This window comes from Cervus elaphus, chromosome 30, assembly GCF_910594005.1.
Source record: "Cervus elaphus chromosome 30, mCerEla1.1, whole genome shotgun sequence".
Lineage (NCBI taxonomy): Eukaryota > Metazoa > Chordata > Mammalia > Artiodactyla > Cervidae > Cervus > Cervus elaphus.
In genome coordinates this window covers 66,753,360-66,770,422 of record NC_057844.1, presented here as the reverse complement: position 1 = coordinate 66,770,422, position 17,063 = coordinate 66,753,360, and the positions used below count along the sequence as shown (strand labels likewise).

The 17,063-nt window shown below is 40.1% G+C and overlaps 1 protein-coding gene across 1 annotated transcript in view; it reads right to left on the bottom strand.

Moving 5' to 3' along the window:
- GPC6 (glypican 6) overlaps positions 1–17,063 on the bottom strand; it is a 1,191,916-nt gene that overhangs the window by 102,493 nt on the left and 1,072,360 nt on the right. The gene's annotated exons all lie outside the window — the stretch shown is intronic.

Below are 17,063 nucleotides of genomic sequence, written 5' to 3'. Positions count from 1 at the left end.
CTGAAGCAGTGATGTAAAAAGATGTATAATTATTTTACTGAAGTTATCTATAATTAAATACAACAACGTGTGTGTGTGTGCACACACACACACTCAGCTGCTCACTCATGTCCTATTCTTTTTGGACCCAAGGACTGTAGTGAGTGTTCCAGGCTCCTCTGTCCATGGAATTCTCCAGGTAAGAATACTGGAGTGGGTTGCCATTTCCTTCAGGGGATCTTCCAACCCAGGCTTAGAACCCATGTCTCCTACTTGGCAGGCAGATTCTTTACCACTGAGCCACCTGGGAATCTATAATTAAATAGGACAATAACAGGTAACAAATCAAATCTAGGGACTATGCAGAGTGACACATGAATAATATAAGCTCTATGAAGAATAGGATCTTATACACTTTGTTCACCATTATACTCTAGAATCTATTCCTAGCACATAGTATGTGTTTTAAAAAATCAGAAATGAAAGCTTACGAATAAATAAAATTTTTAGTTATAATCTCTTCCTTTTGCAAACATTTATTGAAGGTAGTCAGGAAGTAGATTTCTGTAATGAGAAAGAGAAGACAGGAAAGGAAAGAGAAATAACACTTATTGAGTGTCTATGATGGAGCAGACTCAGGCCTGAGTGTTTCATATACTTACCTCAGCAGTCAATTATCTCAAAATCAAAGTTGAAGCCTTCTTCCTTAGATTCAGAAAATACAATGAATGGTGCGTCCACATTTTAAAAGAGATATTTTTCTTACTCCAGTTACTGTGCCAACTTAAAGCAAAGCCAAATGACCAACTTGGTTAAACTGATAGCTAGAACTAAAAAATCTGGTTTCTTTTCTTCTTTATTTCTTTTAAAAACTGAAATATAACTGTGCCAATCTCTGCTGTATAGCAAAGTGACTTGGTTTACACATATATACATTCTTTTTTAAAATACTCTTTTCCATGATGGTTTATCCTTGAGATTGGATACAGTTCCCGGACTACAAGGTAAGACCTTGCTGTTTAAAAAAATCTGGTTTCTTTTTCATCTGATAATAGCTACTCACTGTGCCTGATGGGACAGTTAGAGAATGGAAGACTTTGTGTATAAAATAGGCTTGGCTCTGACTGTTGGTGTTCGAGCTGAGAGTTAAGTCTTCTGGCAAGAACTGGGCTTACATCTCAGGCAGTGGCTGCTTCCCCATCCTATCAAAGACATAAACAGCAGTGCCTGTACACTCTTGTACCACAGCCCTGTTGCTAATTGTCTAGGCTGAGCTCAGAGCTGGGGGCTCCTTCTCAAAGTACAAGTGAAACATGAAGACTGAAACGGGTTTCGAGGGGACGTCCACAGATCATCAGTCAATAGATGTAAGTTAAAATATTTTTAAAAACCCATTTCATTAGTAGTAGCAAGGAGAGCTCCACTATCACTGTGATACGAAATTAAATTGACACCCTGGATTCTTTTATTTTTGCACCTTTTTTTCCTGGTTCCTCACAACAATCCGCTAATATCCTAAGAAACGCCTTCCTGAATATAAACTTAAAACATGTTCAAAATGATTTTTTTAAGATATAAAATCAGTGTATTCATCATATAAACATTTTAAAAAATCAGCATTTAAAAAAATTTTTTTTTTACTTTTATAAGTGTGCCAATTTTAGTGATGGATTGCCTTTCAAGAAAATAGGCTTTCAGCCTATGACTCCAAACATTCTCTCTCTTCTTTCCTCTCCCCTCCCCGCTCCCCCTACTTCTTCTCTCCTTCTCTTCCTCTGTTTTGTCCTCTACTCTCTGATTCATGCTTTTCTTTCCTTAAAGATTGATTACAGTGGTCCCTTGGCCAAGATCTCTGGGCAAACTCAAAGTCCCTGCATGGGTTCAGGATTCTGTGTAGACAACTCTGGGTTGGACTGAATCAAGTCAAGTCATCAGTTTCAGTTTTGGCTGCTTTTCATTCATTGGCTTCGATTTTCAAAAGCTAGTGATCCTGTCAGTTTCAAGGTTTTAAACATTTATTTCTGATGCTTACACAGCTTGCTTGCAGAATATCTGTCAGATGGGTTGCATACCTCTTAAAATCGTTTCTTCAATAAAAGCAAATTCCTTCCATTTGCCGGGGAAGATAATTTTTTTTCCTCCCTCGGAAGGTTTGTATTCCTTCAACAACAGAACACCTTGCTATTTCCTCCCACATGGTGAATAGGGAGGAGTGACAAGGAACTTAACAAAGTGTATTTTGAATGTAGGGAGAAAAAAAAATGAACTCTGTTGGATTTGCTAAATGATTATTTCATATGTTCTTTGCTTATAAGGTTTACAGCAATTATTTAAAATCACTTTGCAGAATTTGGATAAGTGTGTACATGTCAATAACCAGGTTCTTTATCATTCATTCAAACCACCATTCAACAAATATTCATAGAGTGTCATGAAGGCCAGACTTGAAGGCCAACTGGACACATCCCTGATATCATGAGGGTTCTGACAAGGAATCCGGTAATTACGGTAGAATGTAATAAATGCAATGGGAACACCCACAAGAGGCAGCTAAACCAAGACCAGAGTCCGAGAAAGCATCCTAGGAGAGCAGTGATGTGCTGCAACAGGCTCTTACTGGCTCACAAGACCACTAGTAAAAATTTTTAGAAATTTTGCAATCCAGTCATTAAATAGAGTGATTATGATGTTTAATTGTATAAACTTAAAAATGATATAACTTATATTAAAAACAAAGGCAATGTATACTCAAAAAGCATTTGTGTTAGATGCTCAGTTGTATCTGACTCTTAGCGACCCCACAGACTGTAGCACGCCAGGCTCCTCTGTCCATGGGATTCTCCAAGCTAGAATACTGGAGTGGGTTGCTGTGCCCTCTCCTCCAGGTCTTCCTGACCCAGAGATTGAAACTGAGTCTCCTGCATTGCTGGCGGAGTCTTTATCATCTCAGCCACCAAAAAGCATAACTTCTTAGTTATTTTACCACTATCTGTGCTCTCATGGTTTTGTATACCAAGTATATCTGTAAGAAGGAAACATTCCACTATGGTGTGCAATTCTGTGTTCAGTTGACATCATGTTAGTAGCTTGAAATTTACACCCCAGGAGCTGGCAAACACTCTCAACAAGCACGTTTCCTGCACAGAAATTTGTTGTGCAAACACTTCCCAGTATACCGCTGAATCTTGCCAGGGAAGTGAAGAAATAGTTGGAATATGCCTGGTGAATGCTGCATATTTGGGGTGGGGAGATGGAGAGGGGTAGAAAGAATGCTCCAGGATGAGGAACAGCAGAGACCAAAGCTTAGAGGTGAGAGAGGCTGCTGAATCCAAGTAACAGAGCCCAGGCCATTCTTTACATCTGGTGCACACAGAGGTTCTCTTACCTACTAGACTAAGACTTCTAGTAGGACTCAGGTTCTGCTGTTGATCTTATTCATTATCACATCTACAGCGTCTAGCGCTGTGCTTGGCAGATAATCTGTTCTCAGTAGTTACCTGAATAGTTTAAGGTGGGAAGCGTGGTGAGGGTGGACCCAGAGGGAGGGGCAGGCTGAGGACTACAGGGTGTTGGAACACGGCTGGGCTTTATTCGAATGGCAACCGGGAGCCATGGGAAGATATTAAACAAGGGAGTAATGTGATCACATTTGCATTTTCAGCATCCCTTCTGGCTACAGTGTGGGGAATGGATTGGAGTGTGGGAAAGCCAGAGGCAGAGAATTAATTAGGAGACTATAATCTGTGTGTGAGATGATAAAATTAGGGGAGCTGCTGTGGATGGATTCAAAAGGTATTTGGTACGGCTATTTAGAGGGCTTCAAGGGAGTTTCATTACGGATTGATTGTGAGGGTGAAGGGGAAGGGGGAGTCGAGGAGTCACTCTGTGTCTGGCTAGGTAGGACATAAGAACGGGAGGAGGGCATTTTCTGGGGACAGGATCACGGGAGGACGATGAGTTGGGTCTTAGACAGGTGTGTTTGAGGTTGCAGGTGACAGTGTGCAGCAGAGAGCTGGGTAAACAGGTGTAATCAGGAGAGTAATCTGGGCTAGAGAGAGAGATCTGGGATGAAAAGTCCTACTTACCGCTGTAGCCAACACAGGAAACTGTGTCCAAGATGTTTCAAATTTTAAGAATTCTGTCACCCACCCCTGAGAACCCCGTGATTTTTTTTAAAAAACTGTGTGTCATTTATAGATTACATGTATTAATACAGAAATGATCAGCTATTTGGCTGATATTTGAGATATAGTCTGCGACAATAGGGGGTTTCCCTGGTGGCTCAGAGGGTAAAGAGTCTGCCTGCAAAGTCGGAGGCCTGGGTTCGATCACTGGGTCAGGAAGATAACTGGAGGAGGGAATGGCAACTCATTCCAGTATTCTTGCCTGGAGAATCCCATGGACAGAGGAGCCTGGCAGGTTCCAGTCCATGGGGTCACAAAGAGTCAGACACGACTGAGCGACTAACCCACACACTGGGACAATAGGGGCTTTTCCTGGTGGCGCTAGTGGTAAAGAACCCGCCTGCCAATGCAGGAGACAGAGAGACGTGGGTTCGATCCATGGGTTGGGAAGATCCCCTGGAGGAAGGCACAGCAACCCACTCGGGTATTCTTGCCTGGAGAATCCTGTGGATAGAGCAGGTGGGCTATGGTCCATAGGATCGCAAAGCGTCGGACATGACTGAAGTGACTTAGCACGCACTCATGCTGGGAGAATTAGGAGGTGAAATAAAAAGAGGTATAAAATGTGTTAGAAGAAAAAGACCTACAGAAAGCCATATATAGTTCCAAATTTTCTGACAGAACAAGTTGCTATAATCTCACAGAGGCGGCTCTTTTACACGTTTAACCACGGACTGGCTGGGGCAATGACTCTATCTAAAGATCAAACCAGACTACATAGCCCCGAGTAGAAGGAATGTGCTAAGAGCTGAGGATAACTGTGTATCTGTGGAACGGGGCAGAGCCAACTGAAATTTCTCTAATGCAGTAATCTGCCGCCCATGGGAAGCATGGTTCTAAGGAAGCAGGTTCTCCTCTTTAAAGGCAGAGGAGGCTGGAAGATTTGTCTTTCAGGAAAGCAAGAGGCCATCTTGCTCTAAGAACACACCGAGTGTTAAAAACTGCGTGAGTTTCAATCACCTACTCTGGAGTAGACTTCATTAAATGTAATCTTCTCATCTTTTGCCCTGAAGTTAAAGGGAAAGGAAATCTTAAGATAAATCTCTAAAGGTTAGAGATAGTCACAAGTTTCCCTTTATCACCAAAAGGAGAAGAAATTTTTTTTTTTTTTAAACACCTTTCACGTGGAAAGAAAGTTAAAAGTAGTTTGCTTTGGATGCATTTCCTATAAATGAATCATAAGCATTTTTTTCCAAATCTTCATTTTACTTTATAAAAATTGTGTCTTTTTTCCCCCCTCACCCTGTATCTAGCATTTGAATAACATAGCTCTGTTATACAGTCATGCTACAAAGAGGAAAGGAACAGATTCTGGTTTTCTGTAGTGAAATGAAGAAATCAAAGAACCAAAAATGTTTCAAGGTCACTGCTTCTTGGTGGAATGTTATTAAAGTAAGTGAGGACTGGCAGGCAGAGTATGAACTTTGAAATTTGAATAAACAGAAAAAGCATTCTGAATCTAGAAACCATTGAGAGCTTGCTCTTTTCTTTTCAAAACAGAACGAAAGTAGAAATAGAAATAGAACTCAAAGCTTTATAAAGAGTAGGGCCATGTGCTTTTTCACTTGGAGATCAGGCATTTGTCAAGTGAATGGACCAATTGTCTTTTTGTAAGAATAGGGTGATGGTAGCTGAGGTCACTAATATTCCTCTAAGAACCTTTACTCTGACGGCATTGGTGCCACCCACAGGCACAGACAGGAGTTGGGTTGCTGCTACCGCCTCGATCCAGTCCATTCTTCCCTCAAGCCCATTTTCCTTCAAAGGACTTGTTATTAGATGTTTGTTCAGTGCCAGATGCCATGTTTCAGGCCATGCAGAAATATATGTCCCTTTCCATGGAGTCCCTGCCATTGAAAGTAACGCCATGCAAGAGTGGATTTAAATGCAGGTTTGTGACTCTTCTGATCCTCAGTGCTAGTGACCAGCTCACACACCATCATGGATGAGGCGACACCACAGTCAAAGTTCTTTAGAATTTATATATAATTTTCAACACCTATTATTTTCAAAAATAATAATGAAAATACTTAATTTTGATGAGTGGTTTTGATTTTACATATTCTACACTAAGCATTTTACATGGATTATATCATTTCACCCTCAAACAACTTTATGAGCAGATCCAACTAGCATCTCATTTTTCATATGACTTAATTGAGTTTATACAGATAATTTGCCCCAAATCACACAACTAGTAAAAACCAGACCCCAGGTTGGTCTGATGTCAAAATCTGATGCTATTTTAAAGATATAAGACTAATTTTAAATATATTTGAAGGTATTTTCTATTCCTTATTGTTGAGGTCTTTCTGACATTATACTTTCATGTTCTGAATTCAACTCAGCAAAATGTACTGTGGCTTCCATGTGTAACATGACATGTTAGAATGGCTTTCTGGAGAATGTAAGAGTGAATAAAATAATTATACTCCTGGGAAGGAGAAAGTATACAAATAATCATAACAGAAGGAATAATGTGCCCACTGCCTTAAAAAAAACACATGTACTACAGGGGCTCAAAGAAAGGAAACTGCTATTGGGATAAAAATATACTTACTAATCAATGTTATACATCTAATCAGTGTTCTCACATCTGAAGGAAGATATATTTTTCCATGTGAACTCCTAAGATATTATTTATATCTGAATGCTTTAAAATGAAAAAGACCTTGCCTGTGATGGGTCTGTTAAGATCTTCTATTTCTTCCTGGTTCAGTTTTGGAAAGTTATACTTTTCTAAGAATTTGTCCATTTCATCCAAGTTGTCCATTTTATTGGCATAGAGCTGCTGGTAGTAGTCTCTTATGATCCTTTGTATTTCAGTGTTGTCTGTTGTGATCTCTCCATTTTCATTTCTAATTTTGTTAATTTGGTTCTTCTCTCTTTGTTTCTTAATGAGTCTTGCTAATGGTTTGTCAATTTTGTTTATTTTTTCAAAAAACCAGCTTTTAGCTTTGTTGATTTTTGCTATGGTCTCTTTAGTTTCTATTGCATTTATTTCTGCCTTAATTTTTAAGATTTCTTTCCTTCTGCTAACCCTGGGGTTCTTCATTTCTTCCTTCTCTAATCGAAACTGTAATCAAAAATCTTCCAGCAAACAAAAGCCCAGGACCAGATGGCTTCACAGCTGAATTCTACCAAAAATTTAGAGAAGAGCTAACACCTACCTTACTCAAACTCTTCCAGAAAATTGTAGAAGAAGGTAAACTTCCAAACTCATTCTATGAGGCCACCATCACCCTAATTCCAAAACCTGACAAAGATGCCACAAAAAAAGAAAACTACAGGCCAATATCACTGACGAACATAGATGCAAAAATCCTTAACAAAATTCTAGCAAACAGAATCCAACAACATATTAAAAAAATCATACACCACGACCAAGTGGGCTTTATCCCAGGAATGCAAGGATTCTTCAATATCCGCAAATCAATCAATGTAATACACCACATTAACAAATTGAAAGATAAAAACCATATGATTATCTCAATAGATGCAGAGAAAGCCTTTGACAAAATTCAACACTCATTTATGATTAAAACTCTCCAAAAAGCAGGAATAGAAGGAACATACCTCAACATAATAAAAGCTATATATGACAAACCCACAGCAAGCATCACCCTCAATGGTGAAAAATTGAAAGCATTTCCCCTGAAATCAGGAACAAGACAAGGGTGCCCACTCTCACCACTACTGTTCAACATAGTGTTGGAAGTTTTGGCCACAGCAATCAGAGCAGAAAAAGAAGTAAAAGGAATCCAGATAGGAAAAGAAGAAGTGAAACTCTCACTGTTTGCAGATGACATGATCCTCTACATAGAAAACCCTAAAGACTCTACCAGAAAATTACTAGAACTAATCAATGAATATAGTAAAGTTGCAGGATATAAAATTAACACACAGAAATCCCTTGCATTCCTATATACTAACAATGAAAAAACAGAAAGAGAAATTAAGGAAACAATACCATTCACCATTGCAACAAAAAGAATAAAATACTTAGGAGTATATCTACCTAAAGAAACAAAAGACCTATACATAGAAAACTATAAAACACTGATGAAAGAAATCAAAGAGGACACAAACAGATGGAGAAACATACCGTGTTCATGGATTGGAAGAATCAATATTGTCAAAATGGCTATTCTACCCAAAGCAATCTATAGATTCAATGCCATCCCTATCAAGCTACCAACGGTATTTTTCACAGAACTAGACCAAAGAATTTCACAATTTGTATGGAAATACAAAAAACCTCGAATAGCCAAAGTAATCCTGAGAAAGAAGAATGGAATTGGAGGAATCAACCTGCCTGACTTCAGACTCTACTACAAAGCCACAGTCATCAAGACAGTGTGGTACTGGCACAAAGACAGAAATATAGACCAATGGAACAGAATAGAAAGCCCAGAGATAAATCCACAAACCTATGGACACCTTATCTTTGACAAAGGAGGCAAGGATATACAATGGAAAAAAGACAACCTCTTTAACAAGTGGTGCTGGGAAAACTGGTCAACCACTTGTAAAAGAATGAAACTAGAACACTTTCTAACACCATACACAAAAATAAACTCAAAATGGATTAAAGATCTAAATGTAAGACCAGAAACTATAAAACTCCTAGAGGAGAACATAGGCAAAACACTCTCCGACATAAATCACAGCAAGATCCTCTATGACCCACCTCCCAGAATATTGGAAATAAAAGCAAAACTAAACAAATGGGATCTAATGAAACTTAAAAGAAACTATAAGTAAGGTGAAAAGACAGCCGTCAGATTGGGAGAAAATAATAGCAAATGAAGAAACAGACAAAGGATTAATCTCAAAAATATACAAGCAACTCCTGCAGCTCAATTCCAGAAAAATAAATGACCCAATCAAAAAATGGGCCAGAGAACTAAACAGACATTTCTCCAAAGAAGACATACAGATGGCTAACAAACACATGAAAAGGTGCTCAACATCACTCATTATTAGAGAAATGCAAATCAAAACCACAATGAGGTACCATTACACACCAGTCAGGATGGCTGCTATCCAAAAGTCTACAAGCAATAAATGCTGGAGAGGCTGTGGAGAAAAGGGAACCCTCTTACACTGTTGGTGGGAATGCAAACTAGTACAGCCACTATGGAAAACAGTGTGGAGATTCCTTAAAAAACTGGAAATAGAACTGCCATATGACCCAGCAATACCACTTCTGGGCATACACACTGAGGAAACCAGATCTGAAAGAGACACATGCACCCCAATGTTCATCGCAGCACTGTTTATAATAGCCAGGACATGGAAGCAACCTAGATGCCCATCAGCAGATGAATGGATAAGGAAGCTGTGGTACATATACACCATGGAATTTTACTCAGCCGTCAAAAAGAATTCATTTGAACCAGTCCTAATGAGATGGATGAAACTGGAGCCCCTTATACAGAGTGAAGTAAGCCAGAAAGATAAAGAACATTACAGCATACTAACACATACATATGGAATTTAGAAAGATGGTAACGATAACCCTATATGCAAAACAGAAAAAGAGACACAGAAATACAGAACAGACTTTTGAACTCTGTGGGAGAAGGTGAGGGTGGGATGTTTCGAAAGAACAGCATGTATACTATCTATGGTGAAACAGATCACCAGCCCAGGTGGGATGCATGAGACAAGTGCTCGGGCCTGGTACACTGGGAAGACCCAGAGGAATCGGGTGGAGAGGGAGATGGGAGGGGGTATCGGGATGGGGAATAAGTGTAAATCTATGGCTGATTCATATCAATGTATGACAAAACCCACTGAAATGTTGTGAAGTAATTAGCCTCCAACTAATAAAAAAATTAAAAAAAAATAATAAAATAAAATGAAAAAGACCCAGAGAAAAGAAAAATATCTGGATGCCAAAAAAACCTAGTTAATACTGAAGAGATAATGTTCATAAAGCTCTAAACTGATAGAGCTAGAAAGAGAACATTTAGATGAACCCCTTTCTTTACAGATGAGGAAACTAAGACCTATTAGCTAAAGGCAGAAAGTATTATATTCTCCTTTCTGTTCTCTTAGGTTTTTTCATCTTCATTTGAGCTATAGATTCAGAAAGAATTGTCGGGAGAAAATTAAGTAACTGAAGGCCATGCTGCTCTTCTGTGATAGATTCTGCCTTAGTCTGTACTAAGTATTAATTGAATGGATGGTTTCAACTGGAATTTAATAAGTCTCCCTTCTTAATTTAGATTGTATCTGACAAACCAATCCTTTCCTGGATTACATTTGAAATTATTCCTAACATAGTTAAATTATATAGAGTGAGATCAGCTTCATCTTTCCTGATAGGAGAGGAAAGAGATTATCAACACATCTGAAATTCACAGGCAGAGACTCAGCAAGTTTTGTTCTCCTTTCCTTTGGAGAATTTTCTCAAACCTGTAAAGTACAGAACTCCTTTGATTTGCATGGGTAAAGAGGTGGTGGAATAATGAGGACCCTTTCTTGTCTTTGATAAAGACTGTGAACTTAGTGAATGTAATAAGTGTTGGCTGGAGCTTGAAGAACTAGCAGCTTGTGTTTCTCTTCAGTAGGTTTCCCTATTGATCAGAAATACTCATCATTTGCATCATCATTAGTAGCAGGCTTCAGGCAACAGCCTTCTCTTAGATGGCTGGTTCCTCCAATGCTGCAGTGCATCTGGTCCTGGTGGGGAGATTCATACTGAGAAAACTGTGGCATGCTGGGAAAATCTTTTTCTTTGGATCAGACAGTTCTAGGCTGTGATCTCAGCTCTGTCACTTCTTAGATGCCTGACCTCAGATAAGCAACTTAATCTCTCTCAACATAACATTCTTTACTTATACAATGAGGAAATGAATACTTTACAAGATTGCAGAGAACTTGAAATAAATACATAAGGCATCTAAAAAGAGACTGATGTTTGTGCAGAGAATTTGTTTTATCTTCTACTATATTCCTTGGGCCTGGTACATGAAGGGTGTCTATTGAAAGAAATATAGTGGGGGCCCAACCAACAGTAACTATGATGATTGTCAATGTTACTAAATGATTATTTCTACAAAAAAAAAGGAACCAAGTTTTAATATCTTAATGTCCCTAGTCTTATACACACACACACACACACACACACACACACACACACACACAAACAATATTATATGTTAATATGGGACTTCCCTATATAATTATAAATAACATATAGAACATAATATTATATAAAGGATACACAAGAGTTTGAAATAAATGCCATAATGTTATTACCAAACTATTGTACTTGATTATAGAACTTGGAATAGCCAATGTATAGCCACGAAATGATGCTTTCTCCTTGGAAGAAAAGCTATGACAAATCTAGACAGTGTATTAAGAAGCAGAGACATCACTCTGCTGACTAACGTCTGTATAGTCAAAGCTATGGTTTTTCCAGAAGTCATGTATAGATGTGAGAGTTGGACCACAAATAGGGTTGAGCCCTAAAGAATTTATGCTTTTGAACTGTGGTGCTGGAGAACACTCTTGAGAGTCCCTCGGACAGCAAGGAATCAAACCAGTCAATCCTAAAGGAAATCAACCCTGAATATTCATTGGAAGGACTGATGTTGAAGCTCCAGTACTTTGACCACCTGATGCAAAGAGCTGACTAATTGGAAAAGACCCTGATGCTGGGAAAGCTTGAGAATGGGAGTAAGAAGGGGGCGACAGAGGATAAGATGGTGGGATGGTATCACTGACTCAATGGACAAGAGTTTGTGCAAACTCTGGGAGATGGTGAAGGACTGGGAAGCCTGGCATGTTGCAATCCGTGGGGTCACAAAAAGTCAGACACAGTCTTAGCAACTGAACAGTAACAAAGAACCAATGTATTTTTTGAAAGGAATGTCTATGTGCCTTATCCCCCAAACAGCTTAGCTGTGGGTTAAATGTGAGAGGAAAAAGGATATGACTATACCTTTAAAAACAGATATAAAACAAGATTTGAGTCTGAACAGACATGGTGAGAATAGATCTTTTTATTAACCTGTAATTTCACTAATTCAGGATCTCACTGATTAGGTACAAAAATTTAGTTGTTCCTATACCTGAAACTTGCATAATAATATATATCAACCATAACTCAATAAAATATGAGCTATTCCCTGCTATATATATATGATGAGGATTACTGCATTAGAGGAGGGCTTCTCTGGTGGCTCAGATGGTAAACAATCTGACTGCAATGCAGGAGACCTAGGTTCAATCCCTGGGTCAGGAAGATCCCCTGGAGAAGGGAATGGCTACCCACTCCAGTATTCTTGCCTGGAGAATCCCATGGACAGAGAAGCCTGAAGTGTCCATGGGGCTGCAAAAAGTCGGACATGACTGAGCAACTAACACACACACACACACACACACACACACACACACACTGCAATAGAGGGGAATTTCATATCTGAAACTAACGTGTTTATCTTTGCCTTCAGATAGAAGGGAGAAAAAGAATTTCATATTTTGTACTATTAACACCCTAGGAAGGGTTGGAAGCATGAATGATGAGGCTAATAAGAGAAATATTTCATTAGTCTTTAGCATGTTGAGAAGCTGTAGGTATAGTTGCAAAGGGAATCAGAGAGAAAGGTAGAAAACTTGAACCCTCCAGGCTTTGCTGCCTCTGTTTCCTTACTGTCTTGGGCAGGTTTTTACTGAAAGCTATTGAACTTCCCCTTAATACTTGATCTATTCAGCAAATGTTTGCTGAATCCTGCCCTTGTGTGGGATTGGCTTTTTAGGAACCTGCATCATTAAAATGCAATGATGAGCATTGTGGTCTCTGGAGTCAGCCACTCCTCTGTGTACTCCATGAGACCTTTGTAAGTTCCCTAACTTTTCTGAGCCTTAGATTGTGTATCTGGAAAATAAGGGAGAAGACCTATCTCATTGCAAGCATTGTTATAAATATTACATGATATAAACCATGTAATGCACAGTAGAGTCCTGGCAGTAAGTGTTCAACAAATATGAGCTGCCAGTTATAAACACTGCTGCTTTACTTAAAGAGACTCTAGGAATGACTTCCATGAGTAACTGCTGTAATAAGGTAAATGATTTTTCAAGGAGAAGTTGCCAGTCAAACCTGGAGTAAGAAGTGATTTTAATTTGTAAGCTTCATAGCTCTCAGGGTGTCTGGCCCTTGCATTTAGGAAAGAGCTTCTGGTGAGACCAGAAGCTCTCTATCAGAAATTGACCTAGTCACTGGTTATGTGAATGCTCCATCCAAAGATTGGAAATTCAGAATTTCCAATTTGATAGGACTGTTTATCAAAAATGACTGAGGGTTCTTTGGCAAAAGGAAAAATTTAGCCATCTGTTTCTGTTCCTAGCGAGAATGTAGATTTTAGACTTGAGTTCATAGATAATTTCATGGATTGGGCTTATATGGAAAATGAAACTCAGTTCAGTTCAGTTCAGTCGCTCAGTCGTGTCCGACTCTTTGCGACCCCATGAATCACAGCACGCCAGGCCTCCCTGTCCATCACCAACTCCTGGAGTTTACTCAAACTCATGCCCATCTCGTTGGTGATGCCATCCAACCATCTCATCCTCTGTCGTCCCCTTCTCCTCCTGCCCCCAATCCCTCCCAGCATCAGGGTCTTTTCCAATGAGTCAACTCTTCGCATGAGGTGGCCAATGTACTGGAGTTTCAGCTTCAGCATCAGTCCTTCCAATGAACACCCAGGACTGATCTCCTTCAGGATGGACTGGTTGTATCTCCTTGCAGTCCAAGGGACTCTCAAGAGTCTTCTCCAACACCACAGTTCAAAAGCATCAATTCTTCGGCGCTCAGCTTTCTTTATAGTCCAACTCTCACATCCATACATGACCACTGGAAAAACCATGTTTCCAAATACCATTGCCTTGAAGAAATGAAACCATTTTCAGAACATGTCCGCTCCATCAGCAGATCCTGTTGGTGTTTCCTGCTAAATTTGTCCAAATTTCAGCCACTTACTCAACCTCCCCTCCACTATATTAAAAGTTGGTTTTGGTCCTTTCTCCATGCTGTCCTCTAGCTCAGACGCCGCCTCCCATTCCTCTTTCCTGCAGAGCTTAGCTTAGCTGTCCTCCTCTTGTTCCTTCTTCTTAACTCACTCCATCTCCTCTTCTCTACATCAAGACTGTGTGACTGTGTGTGCGCATGCGCTCAGTCGTGTCTGACTCTGCAACCATGGACTATAGACTACCAGGTTCCTCTGTCCATGGGATTCTCCAGACAAGAAAACTGAAGCAGACTGCCATTTCCTTCTTTAGGGGGTCTTCCCAACCCAGGGATTGACCTGTATCTCCTGCATTGCAGGCAGATCCTTTACTGTCTGAACTACCAAATGAACTTACTTACAAAACAGAAAGAGACTCACAGACTTAGAGGAATGAACTTATGGTTGCTGGGGGGAAGGGATAGTTAGGGAGTTTGGGATGAATATGTATGCACTGCTACATTTAAAATGGATAACCAACAAGGACCTACTCCAGCGGGGAACTCTGCTCAATGTTATGTGGCAGCCTGGATGGGAGGGGAGTTTGGGGGAGAATGCATACATGTATATGTATGACTGAGTCCCTTTGCTGTTCAACTGAAATTATCACAACATTGTTAACTGGCTATACCCCAATACAAAATTTTAAAAAGTTAAAAAAAAATAACATTAGTTGGTTTCTAGGCAATAGATTTGAGAGGGATAGATAATTGCTTCCCCCACTCCCCCCACAGGAAAGAAAGAAAATAGATTTTCATGGAACTCCCAAATATGCTGTTTTCTCAATAGGTGATAGAACTTTGGAGCATTCTTCTTTTTTTCTTTTACAGAGGTTAACCCAAGCTCCCAGGTAGTGCTAGTGGTAAAGAACTCGCCTGTCAATGCAAGAGACATAAGAGATGTGGATTCAATCCTTGGTGGGAAAGATCCCCTGGAGAAGGAAATGGCAACCCACTCCAGTGTTCTAGCCTGGAGAATCCATGGACAGAGGAGCCTGGCAGGATACAGTCCATGGGGTCACAAAGAGTCAGGCGTGACTGAAGTGCCTTAGCACAGACGCAGCCGAAGCACACTAAAACCTGGATGTTAGGATTATGAAACTCCCAGCCCCTCTCACCTTTCAAAGAGAGAGGGAAAGGGGCGCAGGCCAGATTCTTGCTCACCCTATTTTCTAGCAGTGCTCCCCGAAAAGTCCAAGGCTAGTTGATTCACACTCAGCCCAGGAGACCGCGTCAAATTCCATGGATTTCTTTCTGCTCTGCAATTTCCCCCACCACCTCTCTTTCTCCTTGATTATATTCGAAGTCTTTTTCACAAAGGACTTTAAATATTGAGGAGAGTTAAACACGCAGCTCTTGGTCTGACATATTTTTGTATGAATGACTTTCAGTTAAAATGCAATCACTCCATCACCAGCTTTAAAGGACCGGGGCAGTTTTGGGTAGTGTTTCAGAACAGGGAAACTGGTAAATAAGAACAGAAGGGCATTGTGTGGTCATCAGTGTGGATAAATGAGGTGATGAAGGAAAGGCTGGAGACTCATTTCAAACTTTTAAATTTTGCTTAAGGTGGGTCCTATTTGTTTTCAACTGGGTGGGGATAAATAAAAATTGTGCACTTCCATTTCCTGGCTATTGTAAACAGTGCTGCAATGACCACTGGGGTGCACATATCTTTTCGAATTATGATTTTCTCTGAATATATGCCCTTGAGTGGGATTGCTGGGTCATATGGTTGCTATATTTTTAGTTTTTTAAGGAATCTCTATACTGTTCTCTGAGGGCTTCTCAGGTGGCTCAGTGGTAAAGAACCTGCCCTCTAATGCAGGAGACACAGGAGACACGGATTTGATCCCTGGAAGATCCCGTGGAGAAAGAAATAGCAACCCACTCCAGTAGTCTTACCTGGAAAATGCTATGGACAGAGGTGCTTGGCAGGCTACAGTTCAGGGGGTTGCAGAGAGTCGGACACTACTGAGCACACACAGGCACACACACACACACACACACAGGCACACACACACACACACAGAGGCACACAAACACACACACACACACAGGCACACACACACACACACAGGCACACACACACACACAGGCACACAAACACACACACACAGGCACACACACACACAGAGGCACACAAACACACACACACACAGGCACACACACACACACAGGCACACACACACACACACACACACACAGGCACAAACACACACACACACACAGGCACACAAACACACACACACACAGGCACACACACACACACAGGCACACAAACACACACACACACAGGCACACACACACACACACACATGAATACTGTTTTCCATAGTGGCTATATCAGGTTCAATTCCCACCAACAGTGTAGGAGGGTTTCCTTTTTTCCACACCCTCTCCAGCATTTATTGTTTGTAGATTTTTTGATAATGACCATTCTGACTAATATAAGGTGATACCTCACTGTCATTTTGATTTGCATTTCTCTAATAATGAGTACCGTTGAGCACCTTTTCAGGTGCCTACTGGCCTGTATGTCTTCTTTGGAGAAAGGTCTACTTAGATCTTCCACCCACTTTTTGATTGGGTTATTTGTTTCTTTTTTATATTGAGCTGTATAAGCTGTTTGTATATTTTGGAGATTAATCCCTTGTCAGTTGCTTTGCTTGCAAATATTTTCTCCCATTCTGAGGGCATGGAAGCAACTTAAATGTCCATTAACAGAGGAATGGATAAAGAGGAGGTGGTACTTATATATAGTGGCATATTGCTCAGCCATAAGAAAGAACAAATTAATGAACGAAATAATAAAAACAAAATAATGCCATTTGCGGCAACATGGATGGACCTGGAGATTGTCATACTGAGTAAAGTAAGTC